Genomic DNA, 26,157 nt, shown 5'->3' on the forward strand with positions numbered 1-26,157 from the left:
CTCGACTAATTAAGATTCTTTGCACAGCTAGCATACTGTTTCATGAGTCAGTTGAGTGTGAACCTACCTGTTCGTGAATTATTGAAGGTTCACCTTGGTTTCTTAGTTTACAAATTAAGTTTAATTCGTTTATTTTTGCATTACGAGTACAGTGCTATACCATGCATGTACGTACACTTTTGCAGTAAGCAGGTGTGAAACCATGAAATATATTCTTGTAGTGCCCTGAGGTTCTAGGTCCTTTCGGCTCCCCTTATTACCACCGGTACCACTATAGCCGTTACCACCAGTGGTGCGGCCGGTATGTCGATCGATACCGCCGGAATGCTTTATTGAGCGATATATGTGTGAACGTGACACGCGCGGCTTGCCCGTAAATCCGTTTCACTTGCGCGTGCCGCGTCAACAGAAACACGCCGCTTTTCTTTCTTTCTTTTTCTGGTGGAAATGGGGCACAACATCGAATAAACGAAGCTTTGCACAACACGTTTACAAACGGACAAACACGAAATAACAACCACTCTGACTCATCATTAACATGTCTAATTGACCAACGATTTGGCGGCTGTCCATTGTATTTGTTAGGTTGTTAATTATGCTGTTTCTCACTGGTCAACCAAGCGAGACTGTTCTAGTAATCATGCAAGCCGTTCGTTTTCTTGCATTTCGTGACTTGCTCGTCCGGCTCCTTTTGCCGACGAGAAGCAGCCTATTTCTCGCTTTATCCCCAGCAGCAATACTCTACAAAACGAAATATTGTCCCTCCATTTAAACCCCATTCAACCAGGTTTAATGTCCTCGACATTGAGCCACAATATGTAAGGAATATCGTTTAAAGGCCGCAGGCCAGCTGACAATGGACATAAATCGGAGGGGCCGAGGGGCCAAAGAAACTAAACTAAAACATTGTTTGCCGTGAGTATTTTCTAAACAGCATGTGCCTTATATCTTAAATAAATAAATATAAAATAATCTAGACGGACATATGTTAGAACTTTGTTTCGTTTTGTCCATTTTCAAACTCTTCTAGGTGGCGCCCCAACAGCTCATCGAAATGCACGCAGCGCGAATTCGAATCCACAGCGAGATTTGAGCGCGGAAAGCTGTTATGTGCCAGTATGCTGGGGTAGGCTTGACAACTCAAAATTTTCTATTTGTACTTACGAAGCAGCAGTATTTGACAGAAAAGAATAATACTTTGATGCTCTTCTCACGCCTACAAGCGAGGGCGGCGTGATTAACAACACAGCGTAATGCGCAACGGTGAACGCCAACGAACTGCGTGCCGCCACCAACCTGGACGAAGCATTTTGGTAAGCTCGTATTTTATTTCTTGTTTGCAAAGTTTGTCGCAGGCAAACAATTTCTTTATTTCTAGAAGGATCGCATTTGACTTCGCTATCGTGAGTCTCACGACGTGAACAACGGCTTCTGCGATATCCAGAACGTATTGATGTGCTCAGTGCGCATGCATGATGTAAGACGATAGAATAAGCAGAACTGTGTAACCTCTATATCGTACAAGGGGGAGAAGGCGCGAAGATAATATGTCAGTTGAATAAAAAGGACACATCTCGTTTGTACGCGTCCTTTTGTTTTAGTTACTGTATATTTTGGTAATGTATCGTCATATGGGTTTACCAGCCATGGCCGGACTTGGTGCTCTCGTTCTCGCGTGCAAATGTCCCAGTTGGCTGAGGTGGCACTGTGAACAGCGCCAGACAGGGCGCGATTCTCCCGGTTCTTGAGCCCCTGGCCAAAAACTTATTTCTGGTATAGGAAAAATTTTCACAGCTGTGCACTGTACCCACCGTGGTTGCTTAGGGGTTATGGTGTTGGGCTGCTAAGCACGAGGTCGTGGGATCGATTCCCGGCCACGGCGGCCGCATTTTGATGGGGGCAGAATGCGGAAACACCCGTGTACTTTGATTTAGGTGCACGTTAAAGAACCTCAGGTGGTCAAAATTATTTCGGAGTCCCCCCACTATGGCGTGCCTCATAATCAGATTGTAGTTTTGGCAAGTAAAACTCCATGATCTATTTTTTTACCTCCGCACTATGTGTTTTGAAATGTTCTCCCTTGTTTAGGCGTGTTGGTACAAGCCTTTACCGTAGTTTTAGCTTTAAGATTTGACCATATTCTCTCGGTGCGTAATGCCTTTATATACAACAACCGCGGATAGAAGTTGCGACTGTTTGAGATCGTAGCGCCTTTCCTCTAAGTTGTAGTGATTAGATGTCATTGGAAATGTGTAAGGTTGGAAATGCTTGTTTTCATCCTTCACATTCTAGAATACAAATTTATACTAGGGTAATTAAAACTTGCAAAATGCAGTGTGAAACTTCATACTAAACTTTATTTATTCAAAGAAAATAAACAATATTTTCAATGTCCCTTTATAATAGCATCATTGTGCACTGTGGAGGTGAACTGGTTCGAAGGCACAAACTGACTGAATGGATTCTTGTCTTGCTTTAGCATAACTCAGTTTGAGTATGGAAGAAGAAGTACAGGTGACAGGATGAGCACTAACTTCTAACTGGTCTTATTCCACGACCCTACTGCACATTATATGCGCCGCTCATAGCACACATGAGAAAAACAACTGAAACAACAACCTTACAAGAAGCAGACGGCTGCAGTTCACTGAAAACGTGCCGACCAACTTAGAAAGTAAAGTTCCTTGCCTGATAAAGATAAGGAGGGTGTACTCACGCACACCCTAACGTATTTGGCAATGGCATTAGCCTGATCAGTAATCTCGCGCATCAGTTGAATGTTACTGCATCCTATGATGACACATTCTTTAAAAAAACTAGTTTGCATCCACAAGTCTTGCAATGCATGGCAAGGGGCCTACTTCGTTAACTTTTATGAAGGTTGTAACTATGCTCGCCCAAGCAATCGTTGATACCGCATCAGAACGGTAAGTTGGGCCAGTTGGTTGGGATTCATACTAAGGTTTGTTACAGCGCAACCTAAGACAAGGACAACAGAAGGTACAAAACAGCGCCGTGTCGTCATTTTGTACCTTCTGTTGTCCTTGTCTTAGGTTGCGCTGTAACGAACCTTATTATGAATCATTGATACCCCTTCCCGTCTGTCTAATGTAGACGCCCTTGCACAACAAGGGAAACTTGTATACCATAGCTCAAGTGCAATTAACATGCCCGTTCATGTCTTTTTTTCCAACCAGTGTGTCAAAACAGATATAAAATACTCGCAAACATGCAATGACCACTTCGTCACTTCACATTTATTCTGCGATATTCTGCTATCTCAACTGCAGGTTGCCAAGAATGAAAAATTACCAGAGTGCACTACTCGAATGGTGTTCACTGTATCTGATGAGTGTCTTGATTTACCTAATCGATGAGATGTCAGTGAAAAGCTTTGTATGATGGTTACAAATGGCCGGTAACAGCATTTAAGACAGCCTAGGATTTGTGAAGGCACGAGAATGAAAGCCCGTAAAATAAATAAAAGGTGAAAATAAACTGCCCTTACCATGACAATGCTTCTGTGCACTATTGCATCAATCTTTACAAAAACTTTGTCAAATAGGGGCACTGGGAAAGAGCGGCTGCAGTTTTTTCTCGACATGTCAGCAGTTTTGGCGTGCAAGTACAGTCCCTACCAAATGCAAAGTAGCGCGATCTTGGTAACAGTTCGCTTTGCGAACCTTTACAAGACTGTGCCCCAGGTTTGCACATTCATAATATATGCAGTGCACTGATGACACTGTTTCTGTCTGAGACCACTTATATTACTGATGCGGAGCGCATTGTCACGGGAATTTCTACAGAAAAATTCGCTTGTTTGTTTGGTTTTTTTTTTTCGGAAAAAAAAAAAAGACCACACATGAACTAGGTCGTTGTAACGCTGTTATCGGTCATTTCTCGGCGTATTCCACAACCTTTGCATTGGCACCATATTCGATAAGTAAGGAAATAAACATTCATTACAAGTACATATTAATTGCTTGTTCACAATGGAAAAAAAGAAACTTGAGTAGCACAAACATAAACCTATCAACATAGCGTGGGTGATGTTCACGGAAAGCACTCATTAATTTTTTTCTTGGCCACAGTTAGTTGTCACATCCAGTATGTAATTTAATGGTGGTTTCCGAGAAACCTGTACAGGTCTCCTTCGTAGCTTCATGCTAAAGTAGGGTGGGTGAAAATTGTTCCTGTCATGAATTTTACTTGCCTTGCAGGCTTCCACAGAACTGATCTGCCATAATCAAATAGTGCTCTGTAAAGTAAAATAAGGAACACCTTTTCTTCATATACCTGTATTTCACTCATTGACCTTTACCAAGCTACTCATGTAAACATGTATTTACTGCTCGAAAACGGGCAATTCATGCTCCAGTGTGTCAAATTTGCCACCTCCCAGAGCTGCTCCAAAACTTCTTTGACTGCTTCCATCCCTGTATGAGTGGCCCATATAATGTTTAATGAAATTATCACTGGCATCCCAGAAACTTCAACATTTAACATCCGCCTGCCAAAGTGCCTACATCTCAACATTTTGGTTAGAACTGATCACTTTATTTGCTGCAGGACTGAAGCTGTCTTGATATCCACAATACATTGGACACTACATGCAGGATTATGAATGGATACCTGAACACTGCTTGAAGGAGCAAGCTCTACAGCATCACTTATGCTCCTTTCCATGGGTTGGCAAGAGGAACCGTGGCACGCAACTCTACAGGCACCTGTGCTCTTCACTACCTTCGGAGGAGAGATGCATTGGTATGCTGTACATATATTTGACTGTGGGTTCCAGCTGCATTTCTTGCATTGTCATTCGATGTGCAGGTAGAGGAGTTACCTATTGGGCGCACATGTTGGTTAACGATACAAAAAGGAAGGTGCTTCTTTGAACACCGATGACCCTGTCCTCCACTTATTTATTTTAATTTTCTTGTTACCTTATTTTTGCTGATTATATAAAGGTCGCAGGCAATTAAGCCAAGAAAAGCGTTGGTGTAATTAGCTGTGGTTGAAATTGAAATGTAGAAAATATTGAAAGAAAGTCATGAAAGCAGACGAAAGGACCATGTCTCTGGTGGTGACTGAACCCACAACTTTTGCAGTACACACGCGATGCACTACCAATTGTGCTAACTTGGGTATTTATGATATTTATGCCCTGGGAGTGTTAGCCAGCGCCATTTAGAGCCATGGTGGGCAGATGTGGAACATCTTTTTTTGCACGATGGTGTCGCGTAACACCTGAACTGAAGAGAGCAGGCATGTGGCTAATAAACCCATGCATGCTACCTAAAGGCATCAAAGCTATGAGGTTTCAAACCCTCGCATGAATGAATGAGAAGGAAAACGGGCTTCATTTTTTTAAAATCACGACCATATAAAGCCAGCAGGCAATGAAGCCAAGAATAGCATAGGGGTAACTAGCTGTGGTTGAAACTGAAATGTTGAATTGGCTCTGCGGCCATCTATCAAATTTCACCGCAATGCATTATCATAACTCAATGGGCAGCACGTTTAAAAATTATAATTCAGAAGACTGCCAGAATTTCAACAAATGAGCAGTTAGCAAGAATGATAGTGTATGCCCTTCTAATATTCTTCGTATTTATGGCACTTATTCGTAACTTTTCCGCTGTCTTATATCAGTGTTTTAATTCGGACCAAAACTGTGCTATAATGTAGCAAAGAGGTTATGGTCTAGTGGCGTAAATGTGCATGTTAATAAGAGGGCAAATCGCCTTAACGTTAACTGAGAGTTGCTTAAACTTGGGCAGCCTTCCGAAATATACTTTTTTTGAAGTTGCTGTCCATTGAGTTACACTGGTGCACCGTGTCATGCGAGCTACCACAACGAGATGGCGCTATGTACACAGTCATGTAAGATGCGGAACAACGCCTCTGGGAGAGCGAACCAGACCGTGTAAGCCGAGCCGGCATGTAGCTGTGCTTGTTTTGCATACACAACCTAGTAAACAGTTCCAGTTAACACTTACGTTTTGTCAATCACGTATGCTCGTCACCTGACCATGACATGGAGGCAACGGTGGGATACTCTACAACGCTGTGAGAAATGCACCACGCAAGTAGAAGTCTACACCTACAGCGCACTGCGGTGAATACGAAACTTTGCTACCCATGGCTTCACCTACAGTGTCCACAGCCCAGCACGCAGCTCCACTAAACTCGTTCGTCGTCAAACTGCCGGAAAAACTTGATTTTCGGCAGCCCGAGGAGTAGAAACGGTGGCTCACGAGAAGGGAGTGCTATAGAGCTATCTCCAGACTAAAGACGACGACGAGACGCAGGTGAACACACTCATTTATGCCATGGGTCGTGAAGCCAAAGACGTCCTAGCCTTGCTCAGGCTCTGTGATGCTGAGAAACTCGACTACAACACAGTAATGCAACTGTTAATAAAAAATTTCCTGACACGGATGAACATGATATACGAGTGTGCAAAGTTCAACAGCCAGAAGCAAGATGTGCATGAGACAGCCGATATGTTCATCACTGAACTCTTCAGGCTAGCTGAAGCCTCGAAGTACAGCGCCCTGAAAGAGGAACTGATCTGTGATAGACTCGTGGTCGGTCCCACAGACACGTAGGTAAGTGAGAAGCTGCAACTTAATGCTGAGCTTACTCTGGAAGCCGCTGTCAACGCTGCTCGCAACATGGCAACAATCAAACAGCAGCAAAAGGACCTACGGCCACAGCTACAATCACTTGAAGCTGTAGACACCATGCACAGCTTCTCGAAGAGCAAAGGAAATAATTCGTAAAAACCAGCGTGACCAAACTGCGCTGACATGCAAGTGGTATGGCTCAACAAGACACCTATGGTTCACCATCACACACTATGTGCACAGCGAATGGCAAAACATGCAGTGCCTGCAGTAAAAAGGAACACAGCTGCCATATGCTTTTCCGCTTCCAAAAAGCAGAACAAAATGCACATACCAAGCTGTTTTGGAAGAGGTTTACTTGGACAATTAACTGACCAACAGGATCCTGGGCCATGAAAAATCAATGTGATGGTCAATGGCTTCAAGGTAGACACTGGTGCAGATGTGACTGCCATGCCAACAAGCCTCTACGACGAACAAGTCACGGGAAACCTGAAGCAAGCAAAAGAACAGCTGCTCGGACCCGGCAGGACCAAAAAAAGCAACGGTTAGACTGCTACCGTGTGCTGAAATGGCTGGTTGTGTCAAGAACAAATTTATGTAATAGACAAGCTGCATGACGCACTTTTTGACGTCCCCCCGCAATCAAATCCTTCAATGTCCAACCAAGTCTCCTTGAAGTAGCGGAGTCAAAAGGCAACGTCAGCGACCCAGCCAACATTTTATGCCACTACCTCTACCTGGCTACAGACCTGGGCCTACCTTCTCAGGACCGATTACAATATATCGCTACTCCCTGATGCCAAGCGGTGTGCTATTATGTACTCGGGGCGAGTACCTCTGCCCATGTTGCCGAGTGTCCAAATGTGAGTTGGAGAGAACGGAGAGCCTGGGTGTCATCATAAAGGTCGAAGAAACCACAGAGTGGCATGCACCTATGGTAGTGGCTAAAAATGAATGAGGCGAGCTTCAAATCTGCAGTGACTTTGGAGGGTTAAAATAGAACATTCTGTGAGAATGAGTCTTAGTGCCCACCATCAATGATTGCCTGGCCAAACTCACCGGAGCTGCCTGGTTTAGCAAACTTGATGCTATAGCCGGATATTGGTTACTGGTTACCCGAGTCCCAGAGGTACAACACTTTCCTGACGCCAATTGGCCATTTTAAGTTCCTCCGATTGTCCTTCAGAATTTCCACAGAAACTGAATTTTTCCACAGGGAAATGCTAAGACTGCTAGAAGGCCTGGACGGCCAAGCATGTCTGCAAGACGACATAATAGTGTTTGGCCGAACGAAGGCAGAACATGATGCACGACTGCACAAAGTACTTCAGCACCTGCAAGAAGCTGGCATCACCCTAAACGCAGGAAAGTGTGTACTACACCAGCAGTAAAAAATCGGGCCCCTTGGTTAACCCCCTTCTCGTTCATTACATAACGAGGGTCTCGAATCTGGCAACATTGGTGCCTTCAGGTACTACGTGTGGGTTTATTGACCAGTTGCCTTCACCCAAAAAGATCACATACTCGTGATGCCTGCGACAGAAAGGATGCTCTACATATCGCCAAGGTTTGTGAGTGGTGGCACTGGCTAACAATCCCAGGGTTAATTCTAGTAGTAACATAAATACCCCAGAAAATAGATGGGAAGACGGTGCTGTGTTAGCTCGATCGGTAGAGCATCACACACGTAATGCGTAGATGTGGAATTGTTCCCCACCTGCGGGAAGTTGTTTCTTCATCCACTTTCAGTTCCATTAAGTTATAATTTCTTTATTTCAATTAGTAAGTACAAGTAATTTTCCCTGTGTTGTCCTTGGTGCCTTTGTTTGTTGGCGTCTTATGATTAATAAAAATCGGGCCCCTCGGTTAACCTGCTTTCTTCTCGTTCATTACATAACAAGGGTCTCGATTCCGGCAACATTGATGCCTTCAGTTGGCATGTGAGGCTTTATTGACCAGTTGCCTTCACCCAAAAAGATCACGTACTTGTGATGCCTGCAGCAGAAAGGATGTTCCACATCCACCGCGTGTGTGCCATGTTTTCTAAGAAAGCAGGAACTATTCATATAATCTCTCTGGAAGTTCATAAAAGAGGGGGAGGGAGGAAAGATTGCAAAGAAGGGAACAGGGTCAAACAAATTGAGGTGTAGCAACCTGTGTAAACCGAAAGCAAAAAACATTCATACACATACTTGTGAGAAATAGAAAAAAAAAGAATAATTACACAGTCATTCTTTGATATTAAAAGAGCTTCTGATATCAGTTGTGAATTCATGTTTCTACTTCTGCCAAGAATATATTTCAAGTTGTGGATGACAAGTGCATGTGTTACAATGCTCACCTACATTGGTCTTACTTTGTTTTTATATTCTGCAAATGTTCTCTTGCCCTTTCATCAGTGCAGCGTCCAATTTGGCTTGTGTAGAGCTTACCAGAAGTAAGAGGTTATTTGGTAAACCATTCCAATGGCATAATTCATGAACGGTGTTGCATGCCTTTTGTTAAAAGCAGCTGTATTTTTACACTCAAGCGTGGGAAAAAAGCTTAGATGGCTTCTTCGGAACCAGCAGCACGAATGGGGCCCCATATTTGTCATTAACCTTCTTCAGTGAGTGCAACTGCTGTGCTCATGAGGCAGTGCCTCTGGCTGCTTCAAACTGCGCACTGTTACCTTTGCTGCTTTCCACTCCTGAAGTTTTCGCAGTAGGGATTCTGAGATTCCGATGATGAGAGTGAGGGAGGCCAGCTGTTACGAACATGCCAACGTGAGCACAAAATCTATTGCGCCTTGTGTTAATACACATTTTTAGAGCCTATTCAAGGCACATTGGGCAATTGTGGGCTTAACATGGATTTAGGCTGGTTCATACAGTAGCTAACCTTTCTTTGCTCTTAGTTGGTAACTTCAGGAAACATGCGTTAGGGTGAGCATCAAATGTTTACCTAAGATATGCAGCATATTGTCAATGGGTTAATGAAGTTGAGTCTGATGAAGTCTTGTCCGGTTAGGAAGAGTCAAGGGAAAAAACAGAACTGACACCGACCAAAGTGAAAAATTATTTAAAGACACGTGGGAGCCTTGCGTACAATGCTTTCACCATGCGTGTCTCATGTGTAAAGGTTAGTCCTTTTCCGTGCCCATTAAAGACATTTCAAATGTTATCTACCGTATTCTCATGTGTCATATTAGAGTTAGGTTGTAAAAGAATCAAGATATCGATGTATGTAAAAACACTTAGAACCACGGCGTTGTCAAATATCTAGTGATGTAATGTCACAAAGCACAGGAGCATTGCGATTATCACATCTCAAAAACCCTACTGCAAAAGCTTAAATTCCAAATGCATTGAAATTTCACTTTGGCTATATTGGTAATAAATTAGTAGTAAATACTACTGTAGTGATCTTGGCAAAGCTGCGGGGCTGGTATCTAATTTTCTTTTTGATATTCTTTTAATACTGTATTAGCAGACGACACATGAACCTGGTGGTTAGTGGCTATGACGAGAGTCCACATCGCCTCCAGGTTTTTATCACTGCAGGCAGCTGCAGGTGGTCCCTTATCTCGTAGGCCACACTAAGGTGCCCTGCAATCTGAGTCATGCCTCACTGCCAGTTACTGGTAATTGTGGCATTCATTTCAGTCTCGGTATCAAGATTGTTAGAATGCTGTTTTGTATTTACACTGTTTGAATCATTTTTTTATGCAGCCCTAACTTTTGTTGTAGTTGGGCTTTAAGGGCTGTAAAACAGCAAAAGCCAGCAGTGCGCACACTTTAAAGCAGCTGAAGCAGCTGGAAGTACTGCCTCATGAGCACCAAGTGATGCACTCACTGCAGAAGGTTGCTGACAAGCATGGGCTCTGAGTTGGGCTGTTTGGTGTTGCGCTGCCAAGCCTGATGGTGGATAATCAAATTGTAGCTGTGGCAGCTGCATTTTGATAGGTGTGAAATGCAAAAATGCATGTGTGTTTTGCACTGTATGCACAGTAGAGTAACCAAGGGGGTCAAAATTATTCCAGAATCCCTCGTACTTCATGCCTCATAATCATATTGTGGTTTTGGCAAATAAAACTACAGAATTTGGTTCAATATATTAGTTGGTGCCCTTTGATGTTCCAGTTCTAATTTTCTTGCTTATAAAAGCTCTGTTCTTGGTATAAATGATGAATTTGTTATTACAAAAGGCTAACCTTTAATCTAACTTGACTCATTAATTTCCTTTAGTGTCCCTTTTCCATGCATTAAAAGCATGGAACACTAATACATTTGCATTAATTTTTATTTGACTCGTGCTCAACAGCTAGATGCCATAGAAGAGAACTACTACCGTGGGCTTCAAGTTGATAGGTTGCCGTATAAAAGCTTGTCTTTTCTTTTAGAGATAAAAACACCTGAGCCTAGTTTTCTGTCTTTATATAGACTATTGAGATAGGCAAACACCACTTGCATGATAGATCAGTGATTAGTTATGTGTTCAGTTTTTTCCCCCACCCCAAAAAAAAGAAAGTGAACTTGTGGGATCGTTCTCCACCTGTGGCAAGTTGTTTTTTCATCCACTTTCATTTCGATTAATTTATCATTTCGTTATTTCCCCTATGTTGTCCTTGGTGTTTGTTGGCTTCTTATGATATTACTAGTAAAAATTGGGCCCTCGGTTAACCCTCTTTCTTCTCATTTATTACATAACGAGTGTCTCGAATCAGGCAACATTGATGCCTTCAGGTAGCATGTGTGGGTTTATTGACCGGTTGCCTTCACTAAAAAAAGATCACGTTCTCGTGACGCCTGCGGCAGAAAGGATGTTCCATGTCCGCCGCCAAGGTCTGTGAGTGGTAACGCTGGCTAACACTCCCAGGGTTCTACAAGGAAACATAAGTACCCCAGAAAGTGGATCGGTAAACGGCGCCGCGGTGCTCAATTGGTAGAGCATCGCATGCGAAATGCGAAGGTTGTGGGATCGTTCCCCACCTGTGGCAGGTTGTTTTTTCATCCACTTTCATTTCCATTAATTTATCGTTTCATTATTTCATTTATTAAGCTCCAGTAATTTCCCCCTATGTTGTCCTTGGTGTCAGTGTTTGTTGGCTTCTTATGATATGACTAATAAAAATAGGGGCCCTCGGTTAACCACCTTTCTTCCTGCAATAACATGTTTCATGGAGGATAACAAAAGCACGCTTTACTTTCTTTAAAAAAATATGCTTCATGTACACAGTCTCTGCGTCCTTGTCTGTTTGCAACCTAAAAACATGAAAAAGAGCTAGTAAAAGGCAGCAGAAAATTTTAAACGAACTGCTTCACAAAGAATAGCCAATAAAAATATTTTAGAAATTTCAGTGGTTTTCTGAAAATAAAATTGGCTTGGAAAAGGTTAATCTTGTATGGGGCACTAAGAACAGTAGTAAAACAAATTAGTCACCTAACGCAATCTGTGTAATGAATTGAGGATAAGTGCTCTGTAAAAAATTACATGTTTTCGATGAGAGATGGTGATTATTTTCCGACACATGTCGATCTTTATTTGCTAATGTGGAAAACCACAATCACTTCCCTCTCGGCTCTCTCAGGGCTCTGCAACTAACCCCATGTGCTGGAAGATAGGGAAACACCCACGGCTCATATGTTCAGCCATGTGGCTACTGTAGTTATTTGTGCAAGTTCTGGGTTCACCCACTCCCTCATTGAAACATTGATAATGATTACGGTTACTAATACTCGTTTCCATCCAGGAGCCAAATCAGCTTGTAGTTGATGCTAGTCCTGTTGACAGGTCTTTATCCTTGTTTCTTCCTGCTATCATACTTCTAAGAATAAATAATCTTGCATACTATTGCTGAAAGCTGGGAGAGTTGGTTACTGGCATTAGGAAACATAGTTACTACACTATAACATGAAACACATGAAATGCACAGGATGAGCACTATGCATGAACTTCTTTTAGTACATGAGTGCGATTATATGCATGCATGAAATGCTCAAATTTTCAGCAAAGTTTGACTATACGTGACTTATAACATACATCACTCATTCTATTTTGTATGTACCGTACATCTTTTTCAAGTAATCAATTTTTATATTCGAGATTTCAATAGAAGGTGTGCTATTGCATTTATCGGTTTGTCTGGGAAGGCCCTTATATATCAGTGTGCAATTTTAGCCTTACATTTTCTGAGTATGTTGTGCTGTTGTATTTTGCCATGTATTGACATCTTTTACAATGTCCTACAAGTGTTTCAGGCCTTGCTAACACGCTAACCTGCGCAGAATGCTCAGCCTGTCTTTGAGGCACCTTTGAGTGCCTTTAATGCCTTCAGCAGCAAGTGTTATACCCGTCACACGAGCATGCCAAAGGTCCTTTGAAGTTAAGGAGCATTGAGCTTTCAAGGACATTAGTTCAACGGATATATGTCGGTGCTACATGGTCTCCAGGTAGTCTCCGTTGAAGCTTTTAACAGAAACCGCAATGTATCCTTAGCGCTACCATCACCTTGAAAGTAATAAAAAAATATGTTCTAATGCGTCTTATAATAAATTTGTCACATTTTTTTCAGCAACATTTATTTTTCCTAATACATAGAAACATCAAAACAAAATGCACACGTAGTAAAGACATTACTTTATCACAAACAGATGTATTTATTGTAATGATGGCCACCATGTGTACCGCTTCGTACACCGCACATTGGTGTCGATTATTCATTGTTGCCTTTGCTTCAGCTGCTTTGTTTCGTTCGTTGTGGCTAGGTAGCGGTAGGTGCACGTAAACGCTGTAAAAACTAAAAAACAAAAGTGACAAGGAAAGATGTGCAGAAAAAAGCCAAGGAGACTGGGATGCCTAGCAGCCACTAACCAAAGAACCAAATCGCACATGGCAACCGTGTTGTGTCGAGGTTGCTGCTGACGACAGGCCGTGCCGGTGTTGCTGTACCGGCGCTTTCATGATGGAGATTGCGGGTGTCCCGAAAGTGTTTAGTACTTTAGTAACAGTATTCAGTACTTATAAGCTCGTTCTGAAGAGGTAAAAATTGAACTTCCATATCTTTAGATTATTTTTTTCTACTGTCAGACGCCCTCTAGGCTTGGGAGTATTGCCTTGAGGTTTCAAAGGACGAATGCGCACTCCTTTGACTCAAAGCCCCCTTCCAGTAGGGCTCCTTTGCTGTGCCTGTGTGACAGTGCACATTCTCCCTTGAAGTAAAGGATCTTTGGTTCAAAGGACTTTGAAAGTGCCCGTGTGACTGGGGTATTATGTAGGATAGACCAGGATTTGTGGTAATGGCAGGCTGCAGGAGCATTGTGCACAGATGTAGGTGGTAACAGCATCTGGATATCTCACAAAACATTGCCAAACTGTGCCAAACTGTGACTGTACACATGCAGTTTGCAAATATAAGGCAGGGAAGTGCAGATTTGTATACTAGGTCTTTTCCATCCAAGAAACCAATAACTGCATTAACAAACCTTCTACAGGGGTCTTGAATAAAGAAGTTGGTTACTTGAACAATATGATGTATGACATGGGTGCATCATGAATCACATAGTTTATATGTTGTGTATTGTGAAATTTCCTGCGAATGTGTCGTTTTTATGTATGTAATCATTGTTTAGTGAGGTTGCTTGATGTCCAGCACCCATTCTCTGCATATCATGTTGGTATTTTGTTTTGTCTTAGAACTGTAATTATGTTTCATAAAACCTTACATTGCTAAAATTAGACTTTGGGGCAGTTTCGTCCACATTCTTGTTTTTGTCATTTCCCTTACCATGCAAGCATTTTTCTGGAGCACTTGCAGTATTTCGTCATGCTCTTGCGTTTACAAGCCAGATGTCTGTCTCTGAACAGCTCAAACCACTTGTATGCTACAAGTCTGCAAATCTGATGCATCATCAATAGAACTCCATAGTGAATGTATTGCTAAAAATATTTTTCAGGGGATGAAGCACTTCTATAACTACAGAGTTTTGCAGCAATAAAGAAGCAGAATGCTTGCATCTGTGTAATCTATATATAATATTTTCTTTGTATCATCTTTTATCTGACTGTCTGTCAGCATGGTAACATTGCATATTATCTTCTTAACATTCATGAGTTCCAAATAGCTACTATAATCTTTTTGTCCTCACATTTTCTGCAATATCCTTCACCGGAAGGACAACTAGCAGTTCACTTGATTTACCACTTACAGGCAACAAATTAACCATAATAGTAGTGTCATGCCTATTGCTTAAAAGCTCCTAAACGATTTTGCACGTCTGAAAGTTCCTTGAATTCATGCAAGCAGGTGCTGCTTATATGATGGCTGAATGCTCATGTGGTTGGTTTTTAGGCCAATGTGAAAGAAAAACGCCAGTACCTATGTGTTGCTTTATGATGTTGACCTGTATTTATTATTACGTTGGTAAACTGTGTGTGCACTCTGAAGATATGCACATTACTGCTGGTGTTTTGTATAATCTGTGTATAATACAACAACATATCAAGAACACATTCATTTTATTAGTTTTTGTAATATGTTGTCATGATTTCCTTTCTTTGTCTGTGCTGCAAGGCGTCCTAATACCTAATTAAAGAGATTCTGCAGATATAAAGAGTTGATTCAAAATTTCAGAAACTTTTAATCACTGCAGCTATAGGTTTTTTTAATATAAGCTTTCTTCACTACAAAATGGGGGTTCCTAAATTGGTTATTTGCGCCTATAAACCACCCAAGCTGGATGAAAATACTTTTCAGAAATTGCTCGAAGGTCTATTATACTTAAGTCAGAATAAGAAGATACTCTTTGCAGATAAAAAACATTAATGGTCTATCTCGCATAATGAAACATTCTGGAAGGCCTTGTGGTCATTTGTAGAAACACTTGTTTGTAGCTTTGTCAGTGCCGTGATGTTTCAACCTTAGCCTACAAAATAACGATACTCGCACCATGTGAAATTTTCGCGAAGTATTCTGTTTGTGCACTCTGCGACTTAAAAGGAAGAGGTCCGGACATTGACCAAAATGGTTTAAAGTACTTATTTGAATTTATTTGAATTTGAAAACGTAAAAAACTATTTTAAACATTTTGGTCGGTGTCTGGACCTCTTCCTTTTAGTATGCATCATCCCGACCAGACGGGCTTTCGTCATACTCTCCACTTCATCCAGTCTGCAACTGTACAATGGGCTGTAATTTTTCCTAAAATCTGAGGTGGCCAAGATGCACTTGGAGTGGTAGCATTGAATGGCCCAGCACTGTTGAATAATTGGTGATGCTATGTTTAAATATTCATGCGGTGTCTGTTTGCAATACAATCGTACATAATCTATTTACGTTTGGTTTTACAGAATGCTCCCTATCAAGCACTGCCATCTCAACAGTACCATGGCTTTTTGTGTGGATTCCTTCCCTTTTGAAGGCCACCACTGTTTGCACAGCATCACAGCCTGCCTGCCTTGATCTTGCGGAAGAAGAAAATACAAAATGCCTATTTTTTGAAATGCATGCATGGCTCCATGCAACACCACCTGTCGTCGGGGTGTTAAGGCTTTTTGCAGAGAAAATGTAATGACGCCTTATGTGTGCCCTGGTGGCAAAGTGTTTGCCTCTTTGCCTGTGTAAAAATTTCACACTTATGGATACTGTTAAGGGTTCCTGTATCATATTTTCTTTCACATCCTAAGAAATTTTTGTTTCATTATAAAACTAAAAATTATAGTTGAATTGCTGCTTTGTGTGATATGCAATATTCAGCTGAAGGTGATCAGCAGAGGTCGAACAAGTGTTATATCAGGTGGAGAAATTTTTTTGAGAAGTGGACTTCTTCGTTAGGGTAACAACCGTTTTCCTTGGCAGTATTTATATAGTTCACTTTTCTCCACTCCATGGATATCCAGCAAAATGAGTGAGTGCATAGAGAAGGTGAGGTAAGTTTAAATGCTCACCATGGGGGTTTAGTTGGGGTAGCAAGGTGTGTAGAAGTATGGGAATTTGGCAGGTTGCTGGCGCCAATTTCTATGAGTGATCTTGTTGTTTGTGTCTATGTCAGTTATATAATACGAGGCGTCTTCTGAGGCCACAAATATTGAAAAAAAACTCCTTATATTTGTGGAAATTCAGTATGTGCCCCTGGGGCTACTACGAGCACTTGGGGCCACTGGGTAGATGCAGCTCTCCAATGAACTTTTTTGACACAAACTTGTGTATGTACACTGGGTGTGTGCCACTGCATATGTGCCACTCTTTAATGAACCTCTTTGATGCTGACTTAGGTCATGGGGCATCACAACACAAACCTATGTAGCGACATCTGTGTATGCAAGTAAGTGTGAGCTGGAATTGTCTGCTTGGATTTTCTTTCCCTGACGACGACTAGTCCCCTTGTTGAATTAACTTCAGCCTGAGATATCACCTGTTTGTCTACTGTTATCACATTATGCCCATTTTGCTGTGAACTTGTCATGTTCTCTAGCTGGCAAGCTTGAATTTCAGGTACTGCACGCTAAGGAAATTGATTCAGAGTGGGTGGTACCACCTCTGCTTTTTCTTTGCAGCTGTGTGTTACATGAGAGAATAAGTTGTACGTAGATGTCTATTAGAAATAGCATAGGTATTCAAAGGTACTTTCATTATCTTCTAGGTCATTGGTGCTGTCTGGCCTCCTTTGCATCATATTTTGTAGCATGCTTTTTACATGCAAAAACAAATGTGGCCTGTTCTAATGCATGCAAGGACTGCCCAATAGCTCATGATGTTTTGAGCCGCTGAATTTCAGTCTTGGCTGCACTTGTGGATTTTCAACCGTACTGAAGCTTGCAATATGCTTGAATTTCCAGTCAAACTGGTTTGCTTGTATGTATCCAATTTATTGAATTATTTCACTTTCATTATGCTAATAGTCATTGATTGTACTATCATGCTGGCACATTTGATTCTGGAACTGCAATAAATTTCCAGACATTTTATTGCTTTGTCATGGTTTTTGCACTCGTCAGACACAATCTACTAAACACACACACAAAAAGAACTCCCTTCAACCTCGTAAAATTCCCAAAAAGTGCATAATAAACTCCCAGACCTACCTGTAAAAGCTCTAATAAGGAGCTAAAATGCACTCCCAAAACATCTGTTTAAACCTCCCTTAGTAAAACAGCTCCCTAAAGCTGTAAAAATTCACTCCCAAGCATTCTCCTATATGTTCCCATAAAAAGCAAAAATCGAACTCTCAAAACTATCCATAAGTGCTCCCTTAAGCAGAGCTCCCAAAATATGGGAACGGTTGCTCCCAGGTTTACACCTAAGCACTCCTACAAGGAGGTAAAATAATTTCCCAAAGGTATCCTTCAAAACGCCCTTAAGAAGCCAAACGTTTCCGAAAATATGTACGTAAGAACTCCCATCGCTTCTCCTATAAATTCCCATAAGAAGCAAAATAAAATACCCATGTCAACTTGTAAAAGCTCCCAAAGCTCCTCATAAGAACTTCCATAGTTCTGGTGTTCAAAAGAGGAATGAAAAACTCCCAACGTTCCCCATATAGACTCCTGCAACCACTCGGGGGTTGGTGTTCAAAGGAGAATTAAAAACCTCCCATAATTCTCCATATAGACTCCTGCAACCACTCAGGGGTTGGTGTTCAAAGGAGAATTAAAAAACTCCCATAATTCCCCATATAGACTCCTGCAACCACTCAGGGGTTGGTGTTCAAAGGAGAATTAAAAAACTCCCATAATTCCCCATAACACCACCAAACACAAGGGTGTGAAAAAAAACTCCGTTCGAATGGAGGATATTGTCCTCCCTTAAGGGCTGAAGTTATGCAACGAGGCCAAAACTCCCTAAAAGGGTCAAACCTGTTTACAGTGTACCTGTATTTTCATACATGTTTCAGTGATCGTCGGCAGTCACTTTATGGTGTGAGTTGACGGCTTTATCCATGTGACCGCTGTAGAAGTGTTTTTTGGCTACTTCGTCCTGACCCCAGTTTTTACGCTGTAGCACGGTTCAGACCTTGCAGCTTTTGAGTGGGCTTGTGACGCAGGTTCTTTACCTTCCATTTGTCGTTCTTATTTCATCCGCTGTGGCTACCTCTGGCTCGAGAAGAAATAGAAGATCGCGACCTCGGCCGCAGCCATTTCATTTTAAAGATGTCACGAGGGAAAGGACTAGCTTCAATTGTTACTTTAGGTGTCCACGCCACTTGTCACTACAGTTATAACGACGGCGAAATAAGGGATCGCTGTAAGGCGCAGATGAGCCCACGGTTATAAAATATGCGCAAATGTTTGAGCAGCGCCATTGTCTGAAAGACGAAGTGAAGATGTGTTCTTTATTAGTGCATTGATGACTATCACTGACGATACGAAAACATGCTTCTATTATACGTGCACATTCCTAAAAAAATAATCACGAACCTATTTCATATCCACTGCAAGACGAAAGCGTGAAAACATCTTCCAATCGATTCCGAAAGTACCTTATTGCTGTGTTGCGTCAGCTGGCCTCTGGCATATGCCTGCAAATGTCCTACTATTCTGAAAGCGCCTAATCATCTTTTGCTGCACTATAAGCTGCGTTTCTTTTCCCTCTACAGGAATTGTGCTGCTCTGTATAACATAACCCATTATCTGCTTTGTGCATTTCATATTAATACCGCGTACCCAAACTCTTAGTACAATGCCAGCTATATCCTCCTGCCGTCTAAGTAACATGGCCCCATTCCTACAGTTCGATCACATATCTTTTAAAGTTTACTTGCTCGCCATGCTTACCAGCCAAAGCCTGTCTTCTCAAATCTCCTCTTACATGCGACTCCAACGCCACGGTGATCGTCTCGCTATATAATCTCGATCGCTATCGTGAGTGGCGGCCTCCTGAACGACCGTAAAAGCGACAACCCTGTTCTCTGACAGTCTGATTGAGGGATTGATTTGTCTTAATGTCCAGGATCACCATAGCAGACAAAAGAGATGCCGCGGCGGAAGGCTCCGGATTATACTTGGCCAACTTGGCTTCGGTAACGTGCGTCAAAAGCTCAGTGTACGAGCGCTGGAGCGCTTTTGCGTTTTTCTGCCGTTGGAACGTGGCCGCCCCCTCGCGTAAGTAAATTGTAAGGTGGACAACGCACACTGTAACGACGTTATGTGGTTTTATATGCATATCTGAAGAGGGAGTGCCTAGATGGATACGAAGGCTGTAGACTCCATATTAGTGCCAGTGTGTCCGCAGTGCAAGAAACGAAAAAATATATATAATGACCGCATTCACAGCACTGCCCCTACGCTTGCGCGGCCCGCAATTGGACATCGACGCTGAGATCGTGTCGTTATCACGCCGCTCGTTATCGTATAAGCGGAAAGCCCCCGAGCACCGGTCAGTGAGGAAACGGTCTTGCATAAAGGCATCTTCGTGAATGCGGGTTATATTTTTCTCGCGTTTATTCTCACAACAGCGCTATGCTTCCTTGTCGTCATGCAATGCTCATTTGCTTCTCCGCGGTGGTCTATATATAGCAATGGTTAAACACAGCCATTTTTCTCGCACAGGTAGAAATCGGCTCTCGGCAAGCAGCTTCGCTTAGACACTTATTCCTTTTCTTGGTTGCTACGCTGATTGCGTATCTGAATAAGTTGACCAGAACAGAAACGGGAGTGGCTTTCTGTGCAAAAAGCGGCCAAAATTTCAGGGTTCGCACGGGGTTCGCTTCAGGCTGCCTACTTATAGCAGCGTACGTTGACAAATTTCTGTATAGGGACGCCGTGACATCCGTGTAGTGACTACGTAACTGTGGCACCATACTTGATGCGCACATTTAGTGATACTGCAGGGCACGTATGGAGCTCAACTGTGCACGGCATGAGCTGGACTAACGGCAGCTGGACATGACGCAGTGTCGTCTGTTTCCTCCGTTGGTCTGATGATCGCGCTCCATCCGCGCGTCGTCTTGCCTTTGTAAAACCTCTGGAAAAGCAGTGCTTAAAGTCAGGGGGGGGGGGGTAGGAAGGTTCGGCCACCTCCTCCATTTCTTAAGCAGGGGCTAGCCCTCCCCCTCACCCCCCCCCCCCTCGGCAGGTCAAGTGTAGAACTGCGGAACCCATTTTGCAAGCGCTGGAGGTGGTTTTATTACCAGTAGTGCCTTGTCCGGGACAATTCTAACTCTCCAATATCGACATATCTGCACAGCACAAAATACGAGGACAGAAGAAAGGACACAACACAGCGCCTGTGTGGCGTCCTTTCTTCTGTGCTCCTCTCTTTCGCTGCGCAAACAAGTCGATATTGAATCACCAACTCACCCAAGCTTCCACTTTATCCAGTTTTCCTAATTTGAATTTCCGATTACTGATTTAATCGCAATTAATCGGTTGATGTGGCGTAAGCAAGAACAGGAGAGCAGGTATTGTATTAGTGCGTGCATTTCCGCGAGGCACTGCACATGACGGTGACCACCCTTGTTCGACTAAGATTCTTGGCACAGCCTACTGATTCATGAGCCAACTGAGTGTGAGGCTACTGGTCCTGAAATAGTGAAAGTTAACATTGGTTTCTTTAGCTTACAATTTAATTTTCACTGGTTATTTGTACATTATGGGTGCTATGTTATGCCCGAGACGCATACATTTTGTCCGTTTTTGTAGGTATGCAGGTGTGAAACCATAAAATGTATTGTTTTTTTACTGTCTGAGGCTGTCAATGAAGCAAGGCAACTAATGTTCTGTGTTGCAACTAGACTTATTTAGTATGAGTTCACGTATCTTTAACCATTTACCTCCCGAGCCATTAAAGGAAGATCCCTCGAAGATGCAAACTTTTTTCTTAGTGCTTGATCGAATCGGCACATTAATTAAATAGACGAAATAAACTCAGAACAATATATGTATTTGCAGAACACCCATAAAAAAGGTTTAATTCTGCAGAAAGTTAGCTACGCTGCATTTTCTTAGGTTGGCTTTTTTAGTACCAATAAAGTAAACGCAAAGTGAACGTCCCAAACAGAAGTTCCGTGGCCCGTGAGAGTTGTGACGGAACCGACTGTCCCGTAGATTCCCGTTTAGTCTTGTAGGAAGGCCCTAGTATGGCCCACATCAAAACCAATTTAACAAGTAGCGCTATTCCACAGCCTTCACAGCATGTCTGCGTTTCCTTCTCTTTGTACTTTCCTTTGTGCGTGATGCCATTTCGACTCCAAGTTTAGTCTTCTTCAGGGTCTGAAGAATGCTCACTGATTTTGCGCCAGTTTCTGTTGCCGAAAGCTCCCGTCATATGTTCCATCCAACGACGGAGGTGCGCGATAAGGGGAAGGGGGTGAGCACACGTAATTGGGGGAAAGTCGGGGACCGGAGAGCTGCGTCTCCAACTCCAGCGGAGGTGTACGCGTGGCGCGTTTGAGCGTGGCTGCGCGCGCCCCAACTAGGGAGTTAATTTGCGGCGGCGTGCAACGGCTGGGGAGCGGAGGTCTCTCGAGACTTCCGTGTGCGCTCGGTTCTCTCGCGCCTAGTGCAGAAAGTCGCGTAGTCTCAAGCTTCGGGGACGCGTCATAGCCAGAGGCGGCATTTCGTTCGACGCGCCACGCTTGGCAATTTATTTAGCAAGCGAATGTTTCCGGGATTAATACATACGACCGTTGAAACTGTTAACCTTACTTCTCATAGATGTTTATAGTAATGTTTATATCGAAAATCGATGCGTCCGCTTTCGGGCGAAACGGCAATTTTTTCCCCCTGCGTGTTTTTTGTTGTCTTTTTTTCTTCCTCTCTACCGCTGCAGTCGTTTGATCCTGTGCTTCACTTTATACGGGCGTGTCCGAGCTGAATTGAGCCAGAGTTCTAAAATGTGCGCATGCCACGTGATGCATATAACCAAGATAATGTTGTTTGCCGTCGCTTCGGGATACTCAGACTAGCTTTTTCATTCCGCCTAGTTAGATAAATAGCCCTAAATAATTAACCACCTTCTTAAATATTAAAATTAGATTAAAATAGTCAGTAAGAAAATTTTAGAGCGACGTGCAAAACTCCCAATTCAGCTTTATGTTGCTCAACACGTACTACATAAAAGTGTTTTTCCTAGCGTAAAAGCAGCCGGCGAATACACGCAAAGTGCCCCTCGAACGACCAGACACGCGGCAATTTTGCATGCACTTGCGGGCATATATATATATATATATATATATATATATATATATATATATATAAACGAGAAGAAAGGGGGTTAACCAAGGGGCCCGATTTTTATTAGCATATCATGAAAAGCCAACAAACATTGACACCAAGGACAACATAGGGGAAATTACTTGTGCTTAATAAATGGAATGAAGAAACGATAAATTAATGGAAATTAAAGTGGATGAAAAAACAACTTGCCGCAGGTGGGAACCGAACCCACAACCTTCGCATTTCGCGGTAAGAAAGACGTTCCACGTCCGCCGCCAAGGTCTGTGAGTGGTGGCGCTGGCTAACACTCCCAGGGTTCTACTAGTACACATAAATACCCGAAAAAGTGGAAGGGGAACAGCGCCGCGGTAGCTCAGTTGGTAGAGCATCGCACGCGAAATGCGAAGGTTGTGGGTTCGGTTCCCACCTGCGGCAAGTTGTTTTTTCATCCACTTTAATTTCCATTAATTCATCGTTTCTTCATTCCATTTATTAAGCACAAGTAATTTCCCCTATGTTGTCCTTGGTGTCAACGTTTGTTGGCTTTTCATGATATGACTAATAAAAATCGGGCCCCTCGGTTAACCCCCTTTCTTCTAGTTTATTACATAATGAAGGTCTCGAATCCGACAACATTGATGCCTTAAGGTAGCATATGTGGGTTTATTGGCCAATTGCCTTCACCCAAAAAGATCACGTTCTCGTGACGCCTGCGGCAAGAAAGACGTTCCACGTCCGCCGCCAAGGTCTGTGAGTGATGGCGCTGGCTAACACTCCCAGGGTTCTACTAGTACACATAAATACCCGAAAAAGTGGAAGGGGAACAGCGCCGCGGTAGCTCAGTTGGTAGAGCATCGCACGCGAAATGCGAAGGTTGTGGGTTCGGTTCCAACCTGCGGCAAGTTGTTTTTTCATCCACTTTAATTTCCATGAATTTATCGTTTCGTCATTCCATTTATTAAGCACAAGTAATTTCCCCTATGTTGTCCTTGGTGTCAATGTTTGTTGGCTTTTCATGATATGACTATATATATATATGTGAGTGTGTGTGTCTATATTACCAGCATTAATATCAATCCCACCCGCCGTGGTTGCTCACTGGCTATGGTGTTGGGCTGCTGAGCACGAGGTCGCGGGATCGAATCCCGGCCACGGCGGCCGCATTTCGATAGGGGCGAAACACCCGAGTACTTAGATTTAGGTGCACGTCAAAGAGCCCCAGGTGGTCGAAATTTCTGGAGTCCTCCACTATGGCTTGCCTCATAATCAGAAGGTGATTTTGGCACGTAAAACCCCATAATTTATTTTTTTATTAATATGAATCCATGTGGAAACGCGACTTCCGCCGATGACACAGCGTATGACATAGTTTGGCACAACCAACTACAGTGCTGTTTGAGGCAGGCTACATCACTTTCCATTCGGAGATGCAGTGAAAGAACGGCACACATATCCTAAGATGCCAGACGTGTTACAGAGACCGGCTAACGTACGGGATTGGCTTCCGAAGTGCTACATATAGAAAGCCTGCCAAGTGGTCATATATTGTTCGTTAGTACTCCAATGGCAAATCCATTTCAGACACACAAATGGCTGCAGAGGAAAGGGAATGCGGTGACAGTCTGGGCGGAGAGATAAGAAATTCCGCACCTTGCCTGATATTACGATGCGTTTGCCTAAATAAAGCTGTACTGCGACAGAGAGTCAAATATATATAATGATCTAAAACGTGCCTCTTCCTTTGTTCATTTGGAGCATAACCACACCCATTGAGTGCTGCAGCGAAGGAAGACTGAAATATCAATCAATCAATCAATCAATCAATCAATCAATCAATCAATCAATCAATCAATCAATCAATCAATCAATCAATCAATCAGTCAATTAATCAATCAATCAATCAGTCAATTAATCAATCAATCAATCAATCAATCAATCAGGAATAATGCAGTTCCTATACGCAACGGCGACACGGAAGCACACACCTTTAAAGATACACAAGCTATCATTGAGGTAGCTCTTAAGATTACGAGGGGCCGTATTCACAAAGCTCTTCGTTTGTAAGTGCTCTTTTCCATTAGCGAGTCGTCTTCGCTAATGATATGTCCGGCAACAGGATTCTCTGAAATTTTATCTTAGGAACAATTCCAGCCTAAGCGCTGTTTGTGAATTTGGACTCGGACTCTCAAACCACGAGTCGTGACGCAAGCTCGGCGTAATTTTGATCGATAAGCAAGATGTGTCGGATGAGCACATACATGTGCCCCGCTACTGCTGCTAGGTTTATAGTGCGCCGCGTAAACAAAGAAGCAATGTCAGAACATTATGCGTGGTGCATTTTGACGAGTCTGACTGGCGAACTTTGTGTAGGAAGCAATCAGTGTCGGCAAGATTGAGAATCAGTCGGCAAAAGAATGCTTCGTCCTTCCTGGGCAAGTCAGGTGGCATGTGAATTTACTTTTACCCTGAATTGTCAGGAAGAATAACAGACCTAAGATGGGTCAAACAATTAGGATTATTTCTGCCCAGGGATTCACATTCGCATCAGGGTACTGAGCAGACTGCAAATGCCATGGTGTGCTTACTTACATTGCGAACATGTCAAAGTGAAAATCGAAGAAAAGGAAGACATGACTCCACATGCACGAGTGCTCTGGCGATCGGGGGGTGTCGTTATTTAGGGATTACTATAACCTTGCAATCTTCTCTCTTTTGGGGCTGTATCGTGTAGAGTGGTATTTTCCTTGGAGTTTCCAGTTTTGTGGGTTTGCGCATGCGTAAGGTTTTCTATTTATAAATGATATACTCACAATAAAAATTCAGTCATGAATCAGCAATCGTGTCTGTTCAAGCTTTGGCGTTCACTCCTATTTTTTTCTCGCTTTATGTAAGCATGCAATTGTACCTACTCGCCCGGCTTGCTACTGTTCTCCAATACCATGGCGCCTCATCTTGAAGGTCGCATGCAGATTGGCAGACCCGCGGGCGCTGCTGTGTAAGTAAGTTCGGGGAGCGTGGAAGAGATTTTGGCAGGAACGGACAGAATCACCACACCAGTGGTATATTATATGAACGTGACAAATCTGCTGATACAGATGTAGCAGTGAGACCACCATTCAGCGATGTGCTGAAGGGCTTCGAGGAAGTGCGTTGTTAATTAAGCCAGTTTAGGAGCGTTTTCATCACTCGAAATGCAGTTCATTGACATGATGATCTACAAGAAATTGAACTTTCAATGTGCTCATGATGAAGCGTAACAACTCTTTATAGGGGAAAGCAGGTTCATCATCTAACGGCTAAAAGCACCAACATGTATATCTTACGCCTTATATATCTTACCCATCTTATCTTACCCTTATATATCTTACCCGATGTATATCTTACCCCTTACAAA

The 26,157-nt window shown here is 42.8% G+C and overlaps 1 long non-coding RNA gene and 1 other non-coding gene across 2 annotated transcripts; both read left to right on the forward strand.

The window, feature by feature from the left end:
• The first annotated feature begins 231 nt into the window (after nucleotides 1-231).
• LOC129381153 (uncharacterized) lies at nucleotides 232-16,593 on the forward strand. The gene is made up of 3 exons (XR_008609389.2): nucleotides 232-1,313; nucleotides 4,570-4,764; nucleotides 15,960-16,593. It is a non-coding gene; the product is annotated as an uncharacterized lncRNA (long non-coding RNA).
• A 6,532-nt stretch (nucleotides 16,594-23,125) lies between these two features.
• Nucleotides 23,126-23,198, forward strand: TRNAS-CGA (transfer RNA serine (anticodon CGA)). Its single transcript has one exon. It is a non-coding gene; the product is annotated as a tRNA-Ser (tRNA).
• Nucleotides 23,199-26,157: the final 2,959 nt, after the last annotated feature.

Source organism: Dermacentor andersoni, chromosome 1 (genome assembly GCF_023375885.2).
Source record: "Dermacentor andersoni chromosome 1, qqDerAnde1_hic_scaffold, whole genome shotgun sequence".
In the NCBI taxonomy this organism is placed as follows: Eukaryota; Metazoa; Arthropoda; class Arachnida; order Ixodida; family Ixodidae; genus Dermacentor; species Dermacentor andersoni.